This window comes from Rhinopithecus roxellana, chromosome 6, assembly GCF_007565055.1.
Source record: "Rhinopithecus roxellana isolate Shanxi Qingling chromosome 6, ASM756505v1, whole genome shotgun sequence".
Lineage (NCBI taxonomy): Eukaryota > Metazoa > Chordata > Mammalia > Primates > Cercopithecidae > Rhinopithecus > Rhinopithecus roxellana.
Genome location: NC_044554.1, coordinates 71,401,967 through 71,425,118, shown reverse-complemented (window position 1 = coordinate 71,425,118; position 23,152 = coordinate 71,401,967). Strand labels below are relative to the sequence as shown.

General features: G+C 40.3%; 1 protein-coding gene and 1 pseudogene across 3 annotated transcripts in view; one reads left to right on the top strand and one right to left on the bottom strand.

The window, feature by feature from the left end:
• AASS (aminoadipate-semialdehyde synthase) overlaps positions 1-2,734 on the bottom strand; it is a 71,480-nt gene extending 68,746 nt beyond the window's left edge. For 2 of the 3 annotated variants that reach the window (XM_010356799.2, XM_010356802.2), the window contains exon 1: positions 2,605-2,722. The gene's annotated coding sequence lies outside the window, so the exon portion shown is untranslated. Of the gene's footprint in view, positions 1-2,604 lie in introns of all 3 variants that reach the window. The other variant, XM_010356800.2, reaches the window with a different exon arrangement.
• Positions 1,946-22,481, top strand: LOC104657069 (annotated as a pseudogene).
• Positions 22,482-23,152: the final 671 nt, after the last annotated feature.

Genomic DNA, 23,152 nt, shown 5'->3' with positions numbered 1-23,152 from the left:
TGTTTTAAGAAAGAATGAATAAATGAATGAGCAAATTCAATAAACATTATAAAGACCTATGCAGCAAGAAAACAAACAAACAAAATAGACACATGAATAAGAAGAGACTCACATCCCCCCAACCCTGCAAAAAAAAAACAAAAACAAAAACAAAATCTCTATTCTCTTCCAAGATCTCATAGATCAGTGAATGTTATGAAATATAGTACAGTATAGTGGGAAAACTTAGACGTGGAGCTGGGACACATAACTAGATGTAGGGTTCCTCCTCTCAACTTCAGTTTCCTTGCCCAGACTAAAATATAATACTAAAGTCCCTTTCGGGCTCCGATATTCTGATTCTATTAAGCATAGTAGTGACTGGACACTGTGAATGACAAAAACATTAGAAATGTAGAACATAAATAGGCGCTCTGACTTATTAATTTCCAGCTAAAGTACACCAAACAGGGAAACAAAATACCAAAAACACAATCAAGAAAGAGTGGACATTCACCTGCGCTACCTGCATTAATAGCATGAAACAGGAGCCAAGAGCCTGCAAAAGAAGATGGATACCGCAAAGGAATACTGGTTTCTCTCCTGGGTTCTTTGGCAGCCAAACTTACTCTGTGACCTTGGCTGGCAACTTAACCTGTCTGTGCATCAAGTGCAAAATGAGAGTCATCTGAACCTCTACCTCTTAGGGCTCTTGTGACGTTTAATTGAGCTAGTATGCATAAAGTGCTGAGCATTGCTGTGTGTCATAAACATTAAATTTTAAGAAAAGAAAAAGCCTCCTGTCTTGCCTACTCCTCGAAAGCAAGCATAACCGCCACTAACATTTCTTTCCTCTGTCACACCATAGTAAGGCCTTCACGATGGCTCCATATTAATCCCCCACCCTTACATTATTTTGGAAAAAAAAATAATTAAAGCCCAATAAGCCCTCTCTTCAACTTTAGGCATGGATGTTCAAGATAAATAAATTACTATTTTAATGTTGTATTTCATCAAATTTAAGACAATTTTTTTTTTACACATTTTAGCATCTGTGATATAGGGATGCATCTTACAATTAATGGCACCTTAGATCAGATGAATGTGGTAATAAAGTTTGGGGGTTATTTCCCATTCCAAATGTTTGTTTCCATGATTTCATGAATTGCATAGAATATTTTGTGGCCTTACCTAAAAAACTTACCACTGTTTGTAATGTTATTTCTATGAGAAAATTAATAAAAGTATAAATGAAAATAGTGAAAATGTTTTGTTAAATGGTGGTTTCTTACACACCAAAGATCATTTCCAAAATTCTGAACCAAGGTCTGTTAAAGGACTAGTGAGAAAAAAATTCAGTGACAAATAAACCAAAGTTCTGATAATGCCATAATCATTAACAAGTGAGACTGATAACAAATATGATTATCTGGAGAGCAGGAAAATGATTCTGGTAAATCGGCTTCAATTTTTGTCCACCTAACTCACTTTGCAGAATGGCCACCAGGTTACACAGTCAAGTCATGTAGCCCTAGATTCACTCATCTTCGTGGGAAAAAAAGAAGAGGGGAGTGCAAGGGACAAAATACACAAACCTAGAAACACCAAAGTGCCATCAGTGTTTTGGGGTTTTTTAAATAAAGTATTGGAAAGCCGCAGTCTTTCAGTCAAGGACCTTTCCGTCCTGTGTATAACTACATCTCACAGCTGCACCTTCCCCACTGACGACCCACAACATCAAAAAATGTTAATCCTTGTTCAAGTTACTGAACTAACTCATTCTTCCTCTCGCGCGCGCGCTCTTTCTCTCTCCCGCTCCCCACACCCCCATTCCCCTGAAATCAGTGTCTGAAAAGCACATTTCTTCTTCTGAAGCTGTCAGGATAGACAGACATTCCGCCCCATTTAACGGAGGAGGGTGGGTAAACTGCTTCTCCCCGCGCCCCCTCCCGCGCGAGCGCTCACAATGGCCCGCACAGCCCCGCAGGGGCTCAGGAGTTCAGGAAACCCAGACTTGCAAGGCGCCCACTTCCACCCGTCTCTGATCCTTGCTGGAGAATGGGTCTCTGTCTCGGAGAGTGGGCAGCCCGAGATGGACAAGGAGAGAAGTTTGTGATCAGAGTTTGGCTACGCCGGGCGTGGGGAGGGAAGGGGGAAGGAACCTCCCCGAAATTTCCATCCACCGCCCCTCAGCCAGAAGTCCCGTTTAAGCACGCGGTCCAAAAAGTAACAAGGCGTTGTTTCCACAGCTTAAGCAGTTCTTTATTCCCCAGCCACAGCACCACCACTATCCACCAAAAAAGAAAGAAAAGAAATTCGAATTGCAATCTCTCGCCTTTCTACTTAGAAATGCTGGAGCTGCACTGACAGCTCTCCCTCCCTTCCTCGCAGTGAAACGCTCTGCGTTTGCGCTCTCCCTCCATTCCTCGCAGTGAGGCCCGAATGCTCGCAGCCTTCTCCCTTCTATCGGCCCAGCCCGGGTCGCCTCGCCGTACCAGGACCCGAAGGCCAGGCTCCCGGGCCCCTCCCAGCGACAGCCCGAGTTTGGCCCGCGATCTCCAGCGCATCTCATAGGCTGAGCCCACCAGCCCGTCTGCTCAGCTCTCCTCCGGGACCTCTCCTCACCTCGTCCGCTCTGGGGCGCCTACTTGTTTCCCGCCGCCTCGGATCTTCCGAGTCGCTGCAGGGGAGGCTTCGAATTCCTAGCAGAAATTGGGATGGAAGCCCGGGAAGTAGGAGGTGTTTGCTCAACTTCTACGGACGTCACGCCTCTGCCTCCCGTAGCCAATGAGCAGCCGTCCTGCGGGAACAACCTTCTCCTCCGCCAATCGGCGGCCTGACAGATGCTACGTCATGCCCGGCCCCTTCTCCTCCCCAAGGTCCTTCTGCCTCTCTGATCTCCGACCTGCGTTCTTAGCTGGGACTTCGAGTTCTCCCAGCGTAATTATCTACCAGGTTTGTAACTGTCCGTGGCAGAAGGCCGGCGGGGACGGAAAACAACCAAAATAGTCGAGGCATTACGCGCTAAATATAGGTGCACATCTCCTAGGGAAAAGTTGCGAGCGCCGGTACCTCACGTTTGTTTAGCTATAGGCACTTTTCAAAGCATTTCACCGCCTTGTCACAAGCATATGAAGCCAGATAACAGTTCTTACAACAGTTTTAGAAGCCAGCAAGCAGAGAATCTGAGAAATTAAATCTGAGTGTGTTCATGTGCATATGGCAATGTCCAATGTTCTTGAAAGGTCCTAACTACGTAGGAGGCCTGAAGGGAGGGGGAAAGCGTATTTCATAGACACTATCCCCAGCACTAGGAACTGAAGAATCGTCTGAAGGCCCACTGTGATTCCCCCAAGGAGTCAATGGTCAGAAGTTAATCTTCCCTCCTGTTTTTACAAGTTTCTCCACCACTTACTCTTCTTATACCTGCCATAGATGTATTTAGCTACTGAACTCTTATGTCAACAATAGCCAGAACATTCTTGAGACTCCACTCATATCTCGAATTGCAGAGAAAAATATTTATTTATGGTAGAGATGGGGTCTCGCTGTGTTGACCAGGCCACTGGTATGGAACTCCTAGCCTCAAGCTATCCTCCTACCTCGTCCTCCCAAAGCCCTGGGATTACAGGTGTTAGCCACTGTGCCCAGCCCCAAATTAGAATTCTATCTGTAAGTAGAGTTATAATTTTCTTCGTATGTTTAGCTTCACATTTACAAAATCCGATCCCTTATCGTTTTTGGAAAGTCTTCCAAAGGCTGTGTAGTGGTTCACACCTGTAATCTCAGCACTTTGGGAGACTGAGGCTGGAAACCTGGGCTCAAGTGAGCCAAAGAGTTTAAGACTAACCTTGGCAACATAGCAAGACCTGCGTCTACTAAAAATAAAAATAATAAAAAGTAAATAAAATTTTAAAAAGCCAGGTGTAGTGGCACATACCTGTGGTCCCAACCACTCAGGAGGCTGAGGTGGAAAGATCACTTGAACCGAGGGATGTTGAGGCTGCAGTGAGCCATGATCATGCCACTGCACTCTAGTCTGGGTAATAGAGTAAGACCCTGTCTCAAAAAATAAAATAATATAAAATAAAGCCTTCCCTTTTGTGTTCACCTGCTCTGTTATTAATATCACTGCCTTCCTACTCACCACCTGTCCAGACTTAAAAAGCCACAGTCACTTCAGTTCTTCCTCTGGTCTCTTGGGCTTACCCTTGGTGTTGACACTGTCCTTTAAAAACCCCACTACTATCACCCTACTTCAAACCCCTTTTTATATACAACATAGACCATTTTTTTAAAGCATACAACTCTAATTGTCTCATTGGCCTAAGCAAAAAGTCTCAGAGACTACCCAGTACTTGTGGAACATTAGCCCAGACTTCTTCGCATAACGTCAGTTGCTTCAGATGTGGCCAAAATCAATGACCTTAGCTTTATTTCTGCAGCAGAACCAGCCTGAAACCACCATTGATATGCCTTGCTATCTTCCTAAGGATTAAGCATGTGGGTGAGAATGTAAGAATCCTTACTTTTCTCCTTCGAGTTGTAAATCATGGGCAAGTTACTCAGTTTTTTTAAAAAACCTGTGCTCCACTATCTGTTAATGGGTTAATAATAGCAACTACTTCCTGGAGTCATGAGAACAAAATGAGGTAATGGCCAAAGTGCTCTGTCAAGTGTCTCGCTAAAGAAACTGGAAATCATTATTTATTTTCCTCCAAATACCTCATGTTATACCTTTATCTGTAATTCTAATTTACAAAAATATGCACCTTTCTAAAACTAACCAGCCCTTTGGGGTTCAGCTCAATGCCACTTAAATAATGAAAACTTTCTTGAATATTTCAACCAGATGTGATTGTTCCCCTTCTCCCTTGTGTATTGGCCTCTCTTATTGTACTTATCACAGTCTTCCTTTTGTCATAGTTATTCATACTTATCTTATTCACGTTGCTCAGCTCACCTGTCATCACCACCATAAAATAAGAATATGTACATGGACTTCCTCTTTTCTTTTCTTTCTTTCTTTTTTTTTTTCATTGCTTCTAGTACGATGCTATGCATGTAATAAGTCAGTCGGGGTCTCAGCAGGAAATAGGTGGCACAATCCAACTGGGTAAATTAGGAGACACAAAAGGACCGAGTATATGCAGGGATAAAGGAAAGTGGCAGTATATGTGTCATGTAGTCCCTGGGACTAGCAACATTGACAATCACTCGTAGGCCTAAACAGGGTCAGGGAAAGAAATAGTTACCCGAACTCAGGAATAGTTCTACCTGTAGTGTAATGGTAGCTGTAGCTGTAGCTTTAGGGAGTGTCATTCAACCAACAGTAGTGTTTCTGGCAGGAATAAAGCTGCCTAAAGATTAATCCTGCTGGCCGGGCACAGTGGCTCATGCCCGTAATCCCAGCACTTTGGGAGGCCAAGGTGGGCAGATTACCTGAGTTCCGGAGTTCGAGACCAGCCTGGCCAACATGGTTGAAACCCTGTCTCTACTAAAAATACAAAAATTAGCCAGGCACGTTGGCATGCACCTGTAATCCCAGCTACTTGGGAGGCTAAGGCAGGAGAATTGCTTGAACCTGGGAGGCAGAGGTTGCAGTGAGCAGAGATTGCACCACTGCACTCCAGCCTGGGTGACAAGAGTGAGACTCCATCTCAAAAGCAAACAAAAAAAGATTTATCCTACCTGAAGAAGAACCTACCTAAGGCAGGGATCAACAAACCTTTTTTCTGTAAAGGGCCAGAAAATAAATATTTTAGGCTTCACAGATCATACCATCTCTGTCATGTCATGACTACTCAGCTCTGCTGGCTGGAGTGTAAAAGGCAGCTAGCTATAGGCCATATTTAAATGGATATGTGTGGCTGTGTTTCGATAAAACTTAATTTACAAAAGTAGGCTGCAGGTCAGATAGGGCCTCTGGGCCATAGGGAAGGAATAATCTTACTTCACTCTCCTCCTGCCCCTTTATCTCCTGCTGGTGGCTTCTACTAATTGAACATAAATAGAGCCAGATTGTTAGTGCAGTCCAGAAAGGTCACCTCCCATTGTGGGGGCAGAGCAGGTGCAGAAAGGGACAGAAATTCTAGAATGTTCAAAGGAGAATATTCAACACAAAATGTTTTCAGCAACTGCTTGTTGAAATGAATGAATCGTATGACTGGGCACTGTGAGTCCCACTGCAAATGAATGAACACTCATGGAAAAACTGCTGAAATTTAATTCCTAAATAGGAAAAGCTGGGAGAGGGCCCTGGACCATCATGACTCCAACGAGGACCTGAGGCTCAGTGTGCTTCTCTCTTGCTTTACTTTAGAAATTTTGCAAAATATACACATGAGAAATACTGGTTCTTGAAATGAGGAATTTTGAACATTTTTTGGTGTGGTGACATTTGTTGTAATGAGTGTGACAGATCTCAGAAATTTCTTTATAATGAAAAGGGATAACAGATGAGAGACAAAAATAAACCTTGGATACCCCTCAAGTCAGCTCCTGCAGTCAACCCCTCGAACGTTTTTAATAAGGGAGACCCCTTCTATCCACATTAGGTGCTGAGTCCATGCTCCTAAAATTGGAAAGTTGAGTCTAGGCCACTCAGGCTGCCTCTTTCTCTCACCTACGTTGACTTTCTCTCTTCCCTGGTCATTCTCTACTTTAGTCTGGTTCTTCTTGTGAGGTCCTGAAAGGTAGTGGTTTGGCACTTGAGCACTGGAGTGAATGGGACCTAGATTTAATCCCTTCTTTGCCACTCACTAGCAAGTCACTTTGTCTCTTTAACTCTCGCTTTCTCCCATCAGGACAGTGGAGAACATCACAGGGTTGTCAAGATTAAATGAGCCATGTTCTTAATATATGTGAGCTAATGTTAAAGCTTACTAATTTGTCCTGTTTTATCACCCCCTCACCTTTCATTGCATTTGGAACCCAGTCTCACTTTTAAATAAGTTTTTCTATAAAGAGAAAACAAGTAGGTATTTGAGAGGAGAAGAAGGAAGAAATCCAGAAAGCTCCTAAATGTGTTCCATTTATTTCTCAAAATTTTATACAGTAAGTCCTCACTTAACATCATCAACAAGTTCTTGGAAAAGGTGACTTTAAGCAAAGCAACACGCAGCAGTTCTTTGAATAACATAATTTTATTCAACATAGTTTTGTTATAACATTGATGAGAAAAAATGGCTTTGTTACATGCATATGTATGCCATTTTGCTTAAAGTAACAGTTTCTAAGAACCTATGGATGACATCGTCAAGACTAATTGTATTTCTTAAATGAACAGCAATTTTAGCAATATCATCTATGATATGCTCACCCTAATAAATTATTCTACTTATTGTAAATAGAACATTCTTATAGGCAGAAATTACAAATTCAAAATAAGAAGTAATTTCGAAAAGAAAAGTTTTTAAATGACAATTACTATTGTTGCCTAACTCCCATATTATCTTGGAAATAACACACACCTTTTTTACCTGCAAAGAATTTAAAAATCAATTCAGGTAAAACACGAGCAGGAACCACCCACAGGTAATTCTAAATCTCACTTCCTGCAACCAGGACTGTTCTCCCCTACAACCACCACACTTAGATGAAAGAAGGAAAGAAAATTAATTCCTAGTTTACCTCCTCTACCATTAGTCATATTTAGGGAATCCTTCTTGAAAAAAATTCAAGAAAATTCCAAGCCTCTTGGCATTTTTAGGGTCAACTTTTATTCGTTTCTAATGTTTTTTAAAAAACTTCCCAATGGTCTGTGGCTTCTTTTGAGAGTTACACGTGCGGGACACCTCACTCGGCAGATTTGCTGCTTATTTCTGCCCGCTTAGTAACTGTTACCACAAGTCTATCAGGACTTTTGAATTTTCAGTTACACATCACTGTAATGAATGCATGAAAGTTATATTTTGTAATAATGTAAGCAAATTTGGGGAATGCAAATTTCAGGATGTATCTCGCTGACATAATGGATCTAATGTATTCAACGCAAGGAAGAAAATCCAGTGTTCCCTTCCGCATCCTCTTTTGAGCAAAAGTCTCAAAAGAAAAGATGTTCCAAAGAACTAAGAAAAGATTGAGGAAGAAGATGGGAAAAAATTAAAACACAAATAAAACACACGGGTAATCTTTCTGGGGGTTGAGCTGGAGCCAGCTAACAGACGAGGTTTAGGAGTATCAACCTAAAGGAAAAAACTGAGGCAAACTTAATGTAAGTGAAGAGTCTATTTGGTTGAAGTTTGAGGACTAGAACTAGAGAGGATATATTCAGCTTGCCCTGAATATACACTCCCATTAGCAGTGGGTACAAGTAAATTTTTAAAGGAAAGGAAAAGGCAGTTCCTAAATTATTTACCAATAATTTACATTATTGCTATCGACTGGCCATACATTGTTCTTTGTATCACAGATCTCAGGAACATGGAGATAATGGATAAGGCAGCTATTTAGGAACAAAATTGCTTTAAATAATTGTCCTCCTCCACCACCACCACTATGGGCAAGTCCTATACTCATGTCTCTCTGGGTCTGATAAATTTTGCACAACTCACATTCCTCAGACTGCTCTGAACTATTTTCCTTTTCTCAGGAAACAAGAGCAGTCAAGATTTTTCCTTCTAGTCTCATTCTGGATCAACTAAATGAAAGCAACCTTTTACAGTAGTCATTTCACTATTGAGATGAGAAGGAAATAAGAATAATATATATATATATGTATACATATTATGTGTGTATGTGTGTGTGTGTGTGTGTGTGTATAGCCATGTAAGAAGTAGCAGCTACGAAAAGTAATCAAAGTATAGGCAAGGCCACAGCAAAAAAATGTAAAGTAAAATGGAGAAAGTATCCCCGACATTCAACTGACTCTCATGCTAATTGCCATCTGTGTAGCTCCTCAGAAACAAACATAATAGAATTTAAAAGGGACGGAAAAAGAAAAGCAGAGGAGAATGATTTCATTGGATGGTAAACTGTTGACACTGCCCATGATAGAAACAGATGTTTTTGTCATCTTATTTACTATTATTGAACAACCCAAGATTCTAAAACAAAACAACAGTAAGACACACACACACACACACACAAGGCAAGAATTTAATAAACAAGGTGTTGTCTGCACCTATATACACAGGTTAATTCCAAAATGTTTGTGAGTTGTTCTGTAAACATAGTTAAGATAAATCCTCCTTCTATCCTAAGAAACTGAATGCCTAGTATGCCAAAAATGATGTGTCAAGACAAACACCACACTAATCACTGCAACCCGTCTCCCAGCTTCAAACGATTTGCCTTCCTCAGCCTCCCAAGTAGCTGGGATTACAGGTGCCAGCCACCACGTCTGGCTAGGTTTTTGTATTTTTAGTAGAGACAGGGGTGTCATCATGTTGGCCGGGTTAGTCTCAAACTCCTGACCTCAGGTGATCTACCCGCCTCAGCCTCCCAAAGTCCTGGGATTACAGGCCTGAGCCACCGCTCCCAGCCCTAATGTTTTTACTTCTAAAAGTCAAAGACTTGAGTTCTGTGTCTTTGAAATCCACCAGGATCAACTAGCTGCCCCACACAGAGTGGGGGATTGAGGAATCTGTGCAGTTATGTGAAGAAGTAGATTTGGACCTGGAGAAAACAGAGAAATAAAAAAGGAACAAGGAGGGAGGGTGGATAAAAATAAAGTGAGTGGAGGATGAGGGGCTGACAGTAGGAGGAATAAGCCAAAGTTTATAATTGTCTTACTTCATGGGGAACTTTAAACCCCTTCCTCTCTTTGCTTCCAGAATGCCTGCAGCTAGGCCTTTGTCTTCCAGACAGAAAATTAAAAAAAAAAAAAAAGAACATTTTTTCTGTAAAACTTTCCCAGCCAACTTTCAGATGTGGAATTTGAAAGAAAGATGAGTCAAGAGTAACACTAAGATTTTAGGCATCAACAATTTAGAAGCAATAAGTTGCCTTTAACTAAAATGGGGAAGACACTTAAAGGGCAGGGTAGGAGAAAGATCAGGAGTTTGGTTTTGAACAACTCAGGTTTGAGATTCTCATTATGTTACCAGTAAATAATATCCAAGTTACCAGTGACTAATCCTTATGGGTCTGCAGCAACCTCAATTCTTGCCTCCTTAGAAGAAATAATTCAACTGAGGGGCATAAGGAAGAAAAACAGACTGAAGCAAGTTTCAGAACAAGAGTGGAAGTTTATTTTAAGAGGCTTTAGAACCACTTTTCCAGGAAAATGTAGTTTTCTGGAAGTCTAATGAAGAAATAAAATTTGATTTGCATTTCTCAAGTGATCAGTAATGTGGAGTTTTTTTCATATGCTTGTTGGCTGCACATATGTCTTCTGAAAAGTGGCTGCCTTTGTCCATTTTTTTCTTTTAATTTAAGTTCAGGGGTACAAGTGCAGGTTTGTTACATAGGTAAATTGTGTAATGGAGGTTTGTTATAATATTATTTTATCACGTAGGTATTAATCTAGTACCCATTAGTTATTTTTCATGATCCTCTTTTTCCTCCCACCCTCAGCCCTCCAAAAGACCATAGTGTGTCGTTCCCCCTATGTGTTCATGTGTTCTCATCATTTAGTTTCCACTTAAGTGAGAACATGTGGTATTTGATATTCTGATCCTGTGTTAGTTTGCTAAGGATGATGACCTCCAGCTCCATCCTTGTCTCTGCAAAGGACATGATCTCATTGATTTTATGGCTGCATAGTATACCATGGTGTATATGTACCACATGTTCTTTATCCAGTCTATTATTGATGCCTTGCCCAGTTTTAAATGTTGTTTTTTCTTGTAAATTTGTTTAAGTTCCTTACAGACACTGGATATTAAAACTTTGTCAGATGCATCATTTGCAAAAATTTTCTCCCATTCTGTAGTTGTCTGTTTACATTGTTGATAGTTTCTTTTGCTGTGCAGAATCTCTTTAGTTTAATTAAATCCCATTTGTTAATTTTTGCTTTTGTTGCAATTGCCTTTGATGTCTCCATCATAAAATCTTTGCCAGTTTCTATGTCTAGAATGTTATTGCTTAAGTTGTCTTCCAGGGATTTTATAGTTTTTGGTTTTACATTTAAGTCTTTAATCCATCTGGAGTTGATTTTTATATATGATATAAGGAAGGGGTCCAGTTTCAGTCTTCTACATTGGGCTAACCAATTATCCCAGCACCATTTATTAACGAGGAAATGCTTTCCCCATTGCTTTTTGTCAGCCTTGTCAAAGATCAGATGGTTGTAGGTGTGTGGCCTTATTTCTGGACTCTCTATTCTGTTTTATTGGTCTGTGGGTCTGTTTTTGTACCAGTACTGTGTTGTATTGGTTACTGTAGCCCTGTAGTATAGTTTGAAGTCAGGTAGTGTGAAGCCTCCAGTTTTGTTCTTTTTCTTAGGATTGCCTTGGCTATTCGGGCTCTTTTTTGGTTACATATGAATTTTAAAAGAGTTTTTCCTAGTTCTGTCAAAAATATCATTGGCAGTTGGATAGGAATAGCATTTAATCTATAAATTGCTTTGGGGAGTGTATTAGCCCATTCTCACACTGCTATAAATAACTGCCTGAGACTGGGTGATTTATAAAGGAAAGAGATTTAATTGACTCACAGTTCTGCATGGCTGGGGAAATGATAGGAAACCTTACAATCATGGCGCAAGGGGAAGCAGGCATGTCCTACATGGCAGCAGGTGAGAGAGAGAAGGGGAAACTGCCCCTTATACCACCATCAGATCCCAGGAGAATTCACTCGCTCTCATGACAACAGCATGGGAGAAACTGCCCCCATGGTCTAATTACCTCCCACTAGTTTCCTCTCTTGACATGTGAGGATTATGGGGATTACAGTAGGAGATGGGATTTGGGTGGGGACACAGAGCCAAACCATATCAAGCAGTATGGCCATTTTAACAATATTGATTCTTCCTATCCAAGAGCATGAAATGTTTTTCTATTTGTTAGTGTCATCTCTGACTTCTTTGAGCAGCATTTTATAATTCTGATTGTAGAGCTCTTTCACCTTCATAGTTAGCTGTATTCCTAGGTATTTTAGTTTTTGTGTGTGGCAATTGTAAATGGGATTGCATTCCTGATTTGGCTCTCAGCTTAACTGTTGTTGGAGTGTAGGAATGCTAGCAATTTTTGTATGGTTATTTTGTACCCTGAAACTTCACTGAAGTTGTTTATCAACTTAAGGAGCTTTTGGGCCAAGACTGTTGGGCTTTCTAGCTGTAGAATCATGTTATCTGCAAACAGGGATGTTTTGACTTTCTTTCTTCCTATTTGGATGCCCTTTATCTCTCTCTTTTGCCAGATTGCTCTGGCCAGGTCTCTCAATACTACATTGAATAGGAGTAGTGAGAGAGGGCATCAGTCTTGTGCTGGTTTTCAAGGAGAATGCTTCCAGCTTTTGCCCACTCAGTATGATTGACTTTGCGTTTGTCATAGATGGCTCTTATTGCTTTGAGGTGTGGATTTGAGTAGTTTCAATCAACAGGCATGGAAGCCAAACTTAAAGAAGTTTTAAAAACAAATATAAAGAGAGAACTACATAGTAAATAGAGACATCCCTTCCACTGAGTATTACAGTAAAGAGGGATAAACATAGTGGTTACTGGAGGAAGAAAAGTGAGATCAGGAAAAGTTATTCTTAATGATGATTAATATTATAGCATGTCTGTATGCTGATGCGGATAATTCAAGAGGGTGAAATATCAATGGTACGCAACTTCATACACAAGTGGAGGGCTGGCCTTAAGTAGAAGCAAGGAAGAAGGTAAAGAATATGAGCTCAGATGTAACAGAGTTAGTGACGGAAACTTGTGGAAATGCTCTTCTATTTAACAATCATTTTAAATTTCACAAAGTCATCAGCAGAGCCTTCAGCTGAGAGTCAGGTGCAAAGCAAGTATTGGAGGTTTGAGGAAACAAGAAAATACAAAGTCACCCTTTAGGACAGGTGTCAGGAAGCTTTTTCTGCAGAAGACTAGCTAACAAACATTTTAGGCTTTCTAAGCCGTACAGTCTCTGTCTCAGCTACACACTCTGCAGTTGTAGTATCAAAGCATCTATAGATAATGTGTAAATGAATGGGTGTGGCTAAGTTTGAATAAAACATTGTTTATGAAAACAGACAGCAACCATTGAATAGCACAAGCAAAAGAATGAACTTGGGCCCCTACCCCACAACCCGCACCGTATATAAAAATTAATTCAAAATCAACTTTAGACCTAAACATTCAATCTAAAGCTATGGCTTTTAGAAGAAAACATAGAGATGAATCCTTATGAGTTTGGATTTGATGATGATTTCTTATATGTAACACCAAAAAAATTAAAAATAGATAGATTGGGTATTATTAAAATTAAGAACTTATGCTCCAAAGGGCACCACTAAGAAATTTAAAAAACAGCTCACAGAATGGGAGGAAAAAAGTTTTTCAAAACATATATCTGATAAGGGAAGGACTCGTATCTATAATATACAAAGAACTCTTATAAATCAATAATTTTAAAAATAAAATGAACAAAAGTTCTGAACTGATTATTCTCCAAGGAAGAAATACAAATGCCCAAAAAGCACAACATAATTAGCTATCAGGAAAAATGCAAATCAAAACTACACCATCATGAGATATCATTTCACACCCATTAGAATGGCTAAAATCAGAAAGACAGATAATAACAAGTGTTGGTGTAGACATGGAAAATTCGAAAACCTCATATATTGCAGGTGGGAATGTTAAATGGTACAGTCACTTTGGAAAATAGACAGGCTAATACTTAAACATAGAGTTATCATAAGATTCAACAATTCAATCTTCACATATACACCCAAGAGAAATGGTAATATATGTCTATACAAAAACTTGTACACAAATGTTCATGGCAGAATTATTTCCAGTATCCAAAAATAAAATCAACCCAAATGTCTATCAACCAATGAATGGATCAACAAAATGTGGTATATTCATACAATAGAATATTTTTCAGCAATATAAAGGAATGAAGTACTGACCCACGCTACAATATGAATGGACCTGAAAACACTGTGCTAAATGGAACAGCCAAACACACAAAAAAGCAATATATTTTATGATTTCATTTGTATGAAATGTCCGGAATAGTCAAATCTATATATAGAGAAAGAGGTAAGTGATTGCCTGAAGATGGGAAAGATGAGGGGATTGAGAGATAATAGCTCAAGAGCATGGGATTTCTTTTTTTTAAATTTTTTTTGGTGATGAAAATGTTCTAAAATTGGTTGTGGTGATGTTTACACAAGTCTCTGAATATACTAGAAGCCATTGAATTGTACACTTTAAATAGGTAAATTCTATGGTATATGAGTTATGTCTCAATTCAACTACTTAAAAAATTAAAACAAGCAAAACCGGTGATAAGCCAGATTTGACTCTCTGGTAGGAGCTAGTACTAGGGCTTTCCAGCCTGAGTGTGTATCAGAATCACCAGAAGGGCTTGTGATATGGTTTGGCTCTGTGTCCCCATCCAAATCTCACGTTGAATTGTAATTCTCAATGTTCAAGGGAGGTGATTAGATCATGGGGGTGGTTTCTAATGGTTTAGCACCATTCCCCTTGTGCCATCTCATGATTGAATTCTCATGAGATCTGGTTGTTTAAAAGTGTGTAGCACCTGCACCTTCACTCTTTCTTCCTCCTGCTCCTACCATGTAAGATATGCTGGCTTCCCCTTTACCTTCTGCCATGATTGTAAGTTTCCTGAGGCCTTCCAAGCCATGCCTCCCGTACAGCCTGCAGAACTATGAGTCAATTAAACCTCTTTTCTTCATAAATTGTGCAGTCTCAGGTAGTTCTTTATGGCAATGTGAAAAGGGACTAATACAGCTTGTTACAGCAAAGATGTGTGGGCCTCACGCCCAGAGTCCCTGATTTAATAGGTCTGGGGTGGGGGAAAAGTTTGCATTTCTAACATTCTTCCCAAATAAAGCCGATGCTACAAGTCATGGGGCCGATCATAGCCAAGAACCACTGACCTAGGAGTATAGGGGAATGAATGAATTAGCAAAGTATAACAAAATTCCTAGAAAGCTTTATGGAGCCCATTGAAGGAATTGGTAAAAGAAAAAAAAATTAAGATGAGACCAGTCATAACAGTGTGATTTTCTTCAGCCATGTTCAGCTTCTCAGATGTTGGCACAGAGTAGATGAAGATAAATATTAAGCAGAACAAGGGTGTGTAGAGTACGTGCAAAAGAAATATATTAATGACTGACTATGAAATTTAAGCCAGACGCAGAAGGAAATATGGACCTGAGAGAGATAAGAGATGGAGACAACTGGTAGAATGAATGACCTTTTTTTCTGGTGGAGTGGGGCCAAAGGATGGTTGGAGCTGAAATACTGTAGAAAACAAAAGCCGAAAAGAGACTATTGGGTTGGAAAGTAGGATCTTTATAAGGAAGATAATGGAGGAGCTGCTGTTATTGGCAGTGACAAAGTTCAGAGAGTGAGTAACTGAGATAGAGAGGAGAAAAGGTCAAGGAAATGAGAGGCCAGGTTGTGCAAAGCATTATCTGCATAGGTGCTAAAACAACCAATAATTGTTATAAGAATATTAGTGCATGGAATTACAGTGAACCAGGAACTAGAATCTTTAATAGACTAAGGGCAATGACTTGGGTTGAGGTACAGCCTAGCCCCAAAAAGAAATAGTAAATATTAAGATGTAATGATGTGTGATGAAAAGCTGTGTGTTTTTAGGGATAGAGTGATACAGGTTTGGAAGCTTCAGAGAACAGCAAGTAACATGCCACTACTCCATTCCCGGTGGTATAATGGATGTAGCTGAGAAAACAGCCACTGCTTAAGAAGATTGCTGGGGTAAGAGTGTTACCAGAAGCCAGGTTTAATGAGAGCAAGAAGTTGAAGACACCATTCAGAAAAGATCATGAAGAAAGGAGTATACTGATAATTGATGGATTCCAGAGGACACAGGGCAAGGGTTTTAGGACATAGGCAGAGACAGCAAAAAAGGTTATTCACAAAACCATATGTGCGTTAGAGTACAGAAACAAAGACCTGAAATTCCTGGGCTTCCCCTGGTGACTGTCAAGAACAGGGATGTAGACAGGATTTCTCAGCCTCATCACTATTGCCATTTGGGCCTGAACAGTCTTCGCTGGGATTGTGGGTGGAGTGGGGAGGGGATGTTCTGTGCACTGCAGAATGTTAAGAAGCATCCCTAGGTTCTACCTACTAGATCACAACTCAGGTATGACAAACAGGAATGTCTGTAGACATTCCTAGGAACTCACTGTAAGAAAATAATTACATGTGTAATAATATATTTATTTTCAATATATATATCTATACCGTGTGTGTATATACACACGTTTGTCCGCCAGAGTATGATATGTAATAGCCCCAAATTCAAAACATATAAATGACCCTCAATAGGATATTGGCTAAGTAAATTATGATATATTCATATAATGTATCATCTGCTACAATTTATAATCATGAGAAGAGGAAGATGGGCTCAGGACAGCGGCCATTAGGGTCTGGTGTAGGCAAACATGCCAGGAAAGAAGTCTGAGATCCAATGTGAGAGAAGCAAGGAGAATGAGCTTCAATAGGCAACAGAAAACAAAGTGTTTCAAAAAGGGGAAAGAAGTCAAAGGTTTTGAAAACAAAATCAAAACAAATCAACAACAACAACAACAACAAAAAACCCCACCAAAATCTTAGAATACCTCTGTTTAATTTTCAGTTCAGGAAATCTTTCATAGCTAGAAGCAACTTCTGCTGCTTCTGCTTCTTTTGCGCACAGGCTGCGCTTGCCTCCTTAAGTCCCCAGCATCTTGGCTGCTTTGGCATCTCTGCAGCTTGTGGAAGCCTCTCTGTGCTACCTGCTGAGCCCACACCAGCTCCCCCAACAGGAAGGCAACCCTGTCCCTAGCACCACATGAAGTTCAATGGCCTTGTAATGGTTCATAGAGAACCCCGCCCTCCCATGCCCAAAAAATTCATGCCCATCCAAAACCTTAGAATGTGACCTTATTTGGAAATAAGATTTTTGCAGATATAAGAATCAAGATGAGATTATAGAACCGGGCATAGTTGTTCATGCTTGTAATCCTAGCCCTTTACAAGGCCAAGGCAGGAGGATTGCTTGAGGCCAGGAGCTCAACACCAGCCTGAGCAACATAACAAGACTTTGTCTCTACAAAAAAATAAAACATTAGCTGGATGAATCCCTGTAGTTCAAGCTACTCAGGAGGCTGAGGCAAGACGATCACTGAAGCCCAGGAGTTCAAGGTTTGTAGTGAGCTATAATCGTGCCACTACACTCCAGCCTCAGTAACATAGCAAGACCTTTTTTGTTTTGTTCTGTTTTGTTTTTCTTTGTTGTTGTTGTTTGTTTTTTAAGTGAGATTATACTGGATTTGGGTGGGCTCTAAATCTACTGAACATGTCTTATTAAAGACAGAAAGGGACACAAAGCTGGAAATTTCTATAGACCCAGTTAGCAAAAGTATCTCACGATAAATATGATAAATATGTGAAAATAAAGTACTGGGAATAAACTTGTTTTTGATTACCTGATTCCTGACAAGTCTGTAACTCATGGTTCTTCATTAGGTAGGCTGACAAAAAGCTTATCCAAAAGTTGGTACACACTATCTTGAAAACATATCTTGAAGCATTATATAATAATGCAGGGTATTATTATTATGCAGGGTACACTTGGCCCTAAAACCTCCAAAATGTAAGGAAAAGTCAAAAGATACCACTCTCAAATGAAACAGATGGAGAGTGACAAAATGGAGGGAAGAATGGCCAACTTTACAATTTGTTTTTAAATGAATCACTGAAGGTACTAAGAAATTTCCCAGGTCTCTATCAGGAGACCCTATTGTCTTCTCAAGAAGATTTTAATTTAATTTAATTTTATTTTATTTTATTTTATTTTTTGAGACAGGGACTCTGTCTGTCACCCAGACTGGAGTGCATTAGTGTGATCATAGCCCACTACAATCTCGATCTCCTAGGCTCAGAATCTTGCTTCAGCCTCCCAGGTAGTTGAGACTCCAGGCACGTACCACCACACCTGGCTAATTTTTTAATTTTTGTAGAGTCGAGGTCTTGGTATGTTGCTCAGGCTGGTCTGGAACTCCTGGCGGCAAGTGATTCTCCTGCCCAGTCTCCCAAAGTGCTGGGATTACAGGCATCAGCCACAGCACCCAGCCTATGACCATATTTTCTGAATTCTGCTTTCTGCCTTCTTAGCTGCATTTGCTCCACCACTTGCAACTACATCCCAGTGCCAATGGTTGCCTTCATCTGGTCCCTCCCAATTTCTCCTCCTTTCCATAATGTATCAGTCAATGGAATAGCAGGAAATAAAAGGCAAACACAAAGACTGTAACTGAGTGAGCTTAATAAAAATATTATCTAAAGAATTATGGACAAGGTTAAGGAAACAGAAACTGTGTGATGTAACACTTAGGGACAATTAATAGTAGGAAATTATTGTCATCCCAGAACTAAAGGGACAAGAATGGGAAATAGTGTTTCCAGAACCTGGAAAAAGTTTGGAGCCATAGAAGAGAAATTGCTCGATAGAAGCTGTAACTATACAATGCAGCCACTGCCAAAACTGTGGCCAAGCAAAGGTAGAAGAGATAGGAAAATACTCCTGCCTCTTTCTCCTCCTGCCATCTAATAACCTGCTGTGGCATCCCTTTGGTCAAACCCAACTGGAAGCAAAAGGGCACGAGAACCCTGGTCATGGAATTTATAGAGATCAGTGTCCTGGGATGCCCAGGGTAAAGGGCATGCTATGAATCAAGGCATGAGTAGGGGGATGCAAACAGAATAACCAGCACAGTTCACCTCTTCTGCCACTCAGCATCCAGTCTTGACCTTTGCCTGAATAAAAATTTTTGACCTCAACACAGGAGAAGCATAAAGTCTTATCAGCCATAGTGTAATTGCTGAGTGATGTCAGTTCTGTCACGCTTCCTACTGGAACCTAAATCATAATGTTAGCTACCATTAGTTCTCTTTATAAAATGTATGATGGAAAAGGGGAAAAACAACTAACTTAAAACTAGCTGGTTACAAGACCTAAACTGACAACAACAGCTTCCCACTTTCAACATCCATTCTCCTATCCTTCACCAGCACATTGTCTGAACAGAATTATTTACCTGGTAGAGTTCATCAAGCCTTCCTTCCTACAAAATATGTTTCCTAGGTGCTTCTGACATTTTCAAGCTATTCGTTTGCCATTGTTGTGCTTTGAGCTGGGTATTCTAGACTTTAAGGTTATCTTTTTTCTTTATGTACACTCCCCAGAGTAGCCCAGTCCACCCCCACAATCCACCACATTGTTGAAGAGCCCAGTCCACCCCCACAATCCACCACATTGTTGCCATAGCTGCAAACATTGGCCAGAGCATCTCATTAACTCAACTTCGAACAGGAAATTCTAAGGCAAATTCTGCAGATGCCTTAATAGAGGTTAGCCTCCAGGGCAAAGAACAAGACAGAGCAGCCTGAAGAATGGATGTGATAGAGCACTCAGATAATAATCAGCATACTTGGCCACATTGACATTTTTAAAAATGCTTGTTTTTTTAACTTGTAACTCTTGAATTAGAAATTCTTATAACACCTGAATTAGAAATTTTAAGATTGAGAAGACACATCTTTATAACAGAGTAGAAACAGCCATACTTATCCCTCTAAATCAATGTGAAAGATCATCTAAGTGACTATGCTGTGTGCCTCCAGTGGTCTCCAGGCTTCCTCCTCAGCTTCCCACTGGCTGTCAGGCCCAGCAATCTCTAGCCATCTGCTGAAACCTTCTGTGGCAGTCACTGATTTGCCACAGGGCCATTATTGCTATCCTTGCTCCAGAGCGAACAGCAGGACAATCTGCACTGGTGTAGTGTCCTGGGATCAGCTGCCAAGCCTGCCTGGGCCCTCTGCCCCTGCAACAGAAAAGAGAAGAGAGTTGATAACAATAAAATGCAAAAATTCTTCTTCAAAGAGACAGATCTGCTTTTTGCACCCCTGGAAAGCAGAGACAACTACAACTTCTGAAATTAATGAAGACAATGAAGATTATTATGCAGCCATGCCACCTTTAAAACTATTTATGGAGATACCTAGTGTAGATTGGAGAGAGTTGTTTTTCCAAACTATTGAGCATGGTGACTTAGTGATTAGAAAAACTAGTTTTATACAGGAATTTTAATTTTTCATGGTGTTGATTTGTTGATGAAGCAGCATCATAGGAGATACATTCTGCTTAGAAATCACAGGACTTTCTCCATTAAGAAATGTGTCTTCTCCAGACACATGAAAAAATGCTCATCATCACTGGCCATCAGAGAAATGCAAATCAAAACCACAATGAGATACCATCTCACACCAGTTAGAATGGCAATCATTAAAAAGTCAGGAAACAACAGGTGCTGGAGAGGATGTGGAGAAATAGGAACACTTTTACACTGTTGGCAGGACTGTAAACTAGTTCAATCATTGTGGAAGACAGTGTGGCAATTCCTCAAGGATCTAGAATTAGAAATACCATTTGACCCAGCCATCCCATTACTGGGTATATGCCCAAAGGATTATAAATCATGCAGCTATAAAGACACATGCACATGTATGTTTATTGCGGCACTGTTCACAATAGCAAAGACTTGGAACCAACCCAAATGTCCATCAATGACAGACTGGATTAAGAAAATGTGGCACATATACACCGTGGAATACTATGCAGCCATAAAAAAGGATGAGTTCATGTCCTTTGTTGGCACATGGATGAAGCTGGAAACCATCATTCTCAGCAAACTATCACAAGGACAGAAAACCAAACACCACATGTTCTCACTCATAGGTGGCAACTGAACAATGAGAACACTTAGACACAGGAAGGGGAACATCACACACCAGGGCCTGTTGTGGGGTTGAGGTAATGGGGAGGGATAGCATTAGGAGATATATCTAATGTAAATGATGAGTTAATGGGTGCAGCACATCAATATGGCACATGTATACATATGTAACAAGCATGCACGTTGTGCACATGTACCCTGGAACTTAAAGTATAATTTTTTTTAAAAAAATGTGTCTTCTCATAATAACCATAGGGGTTATTTATCATCCTATCTGGTGACATCATTCAAGCTGGAATCAAGGATATTGATAGATGCCATGCAAAGCTTGCACTGTCTCTCGTTACTGCGTCTCTTCCACCACACCTATCTGGTATTAAATTAGGTGTAATTAGCCCTGAAGAACTTCTTTTGTGCTACAGGAGGCGTGTTGAACTAAATAACAATTCTTTGGAGCCTACAAAAACATCATGCAGAGTTCAGTGGGATTTGTTAATCCAGGAGTAATTTTTTTCTAGAAAAAGTAGGAATAGACTAATCTAATCCACCACCTTAAAAAAACATATTTAGGACCAGGTACAGTGGCTCATGCCTGTAATCCCAGCACTTTGGGAGGCTGAGGCGGGCGAATCACGATGTCAGCAGTTCAAGACTAGCCTGACCAACATGGTGAAACTACGTCTCTACTAAAAATACAAAAATTAGCTGGGCGTGGTGGTGCATTCCTGTAATCCCAGCTACTCAGGAGGGTGAGGGAGGAGAATCACTTGAATCTGGGAGGCGGAGGTTGCAGTGAGCCAAGAGTGTACCACCACACTCCAGCCTGGGTGACAGAGCGAGACTCCATCTCAAAAAAAAAAAAAAAAAAAAAAAAAAAAAAAAAAAAAAAAAACACCAAAAAACATATTGGAGGGATACAAGTGCAGTTTTGTTACATAGATGTATTTCACACTGGTGAAGTCTGGGCTTTTAGTGTACCCATCTCAAAAATAATGAACATTGTACCCAATAGGTAATTTTTTTATTCCTTACCCTCCTTCCACCATCCCACCCTCCTGAGTCCCTAATGTCTGTTATTCTACTCTATATGTCCATGTGTACACATTGTTTAGCTCCCACTTAGAAGGAAGAACATGTGGTATTTGACTTTCTGTTTCTGAGTTATTTCACTTAGCATAATGTACTACAGTTCCATTCGTGTCGCTGCAACCATCCACCGTATTTAATAAAAGGCCTGCAGAGCAATAATTTCTCTTAAGACAATTTTTTTTGCATTAAGAAAGAAACAATATGCATCTTGGGTTTTAAAATAGGTGAAGATTACAGTTTAAGATTAGATGCCATGTGGATGCTGTGAATGAATACAATAAAACTCTAGAAACAAACAAAGCACTGGCAGTTCATGCAGGGTTAAATGTGACAAAGGGAAGTCTGACCAAAGCAACAGAAGATTTTGAGCTTGCATTACAAAACTCTCCAACTCACAGACACTTGTAGAAAGAAGAAGGTAGTTAGAAGAAGAAAAGTTTTTAAATGCTGAAAGTCACCAGAAGAAAGCTTTGGCTTTGGATGAGACTTTGAAAGATGTAAAAACTGCTTCGCAGAAACTTCATGAATAAGTACAGAGAAAAACAAGTTGAAAAGGAAGAAAAGCAGAAAACAAAGAAAACAGAAACATGTGAAGAAAGTTACATAAGCTCTTAAAAGAGAACAAGAGACAAAGCGCAGTGGCTCACGCCTGTAATTCCAGAATTTGGGGAGGCCAAGGCGGGCAGATCACTTGAGGTCAGGAGTTTGAGACTAGCCTGGCCAACATGGTGAAAAGCCTGGATCTACTGAAAATACAAAGAAGTAGCTGGGCGTGGTGGTGTGCACCTGTAATCCCAGCTACTCAAGAGTCTGAGACAGGAGAATTACTTGAACCCGGGAGGCAGAGGTTGTAGTGAGCCAAGATTGCACTACTGCACTCCAGCCTGGGCAACAGAGTGAGGCTCCATCTCAAAAAAAAAAAAAAAAAAAAAAAAAAAAGAGAGACAGAGAAAGGCTAAAGAAGAAAAGAAAATCAACTACTTCCTCTTCCTGTTTCTTCTGCTAATGAATCTGTTTCTGCATCATCCTCATTCTCTTCTGGTCACAAAAAGCATAAGAAACATAAGAGGAACTGTTCAAAGTCTGCTTGAAATTCAAAGAGGCATGTGCTTAGGGTATTCTCAATCCAGATAGATACAGGAGGAAAGGTGAAACCCAGTTTCAACAAATACTTGAGCATCTTTTCTTAACTAAAAACAAG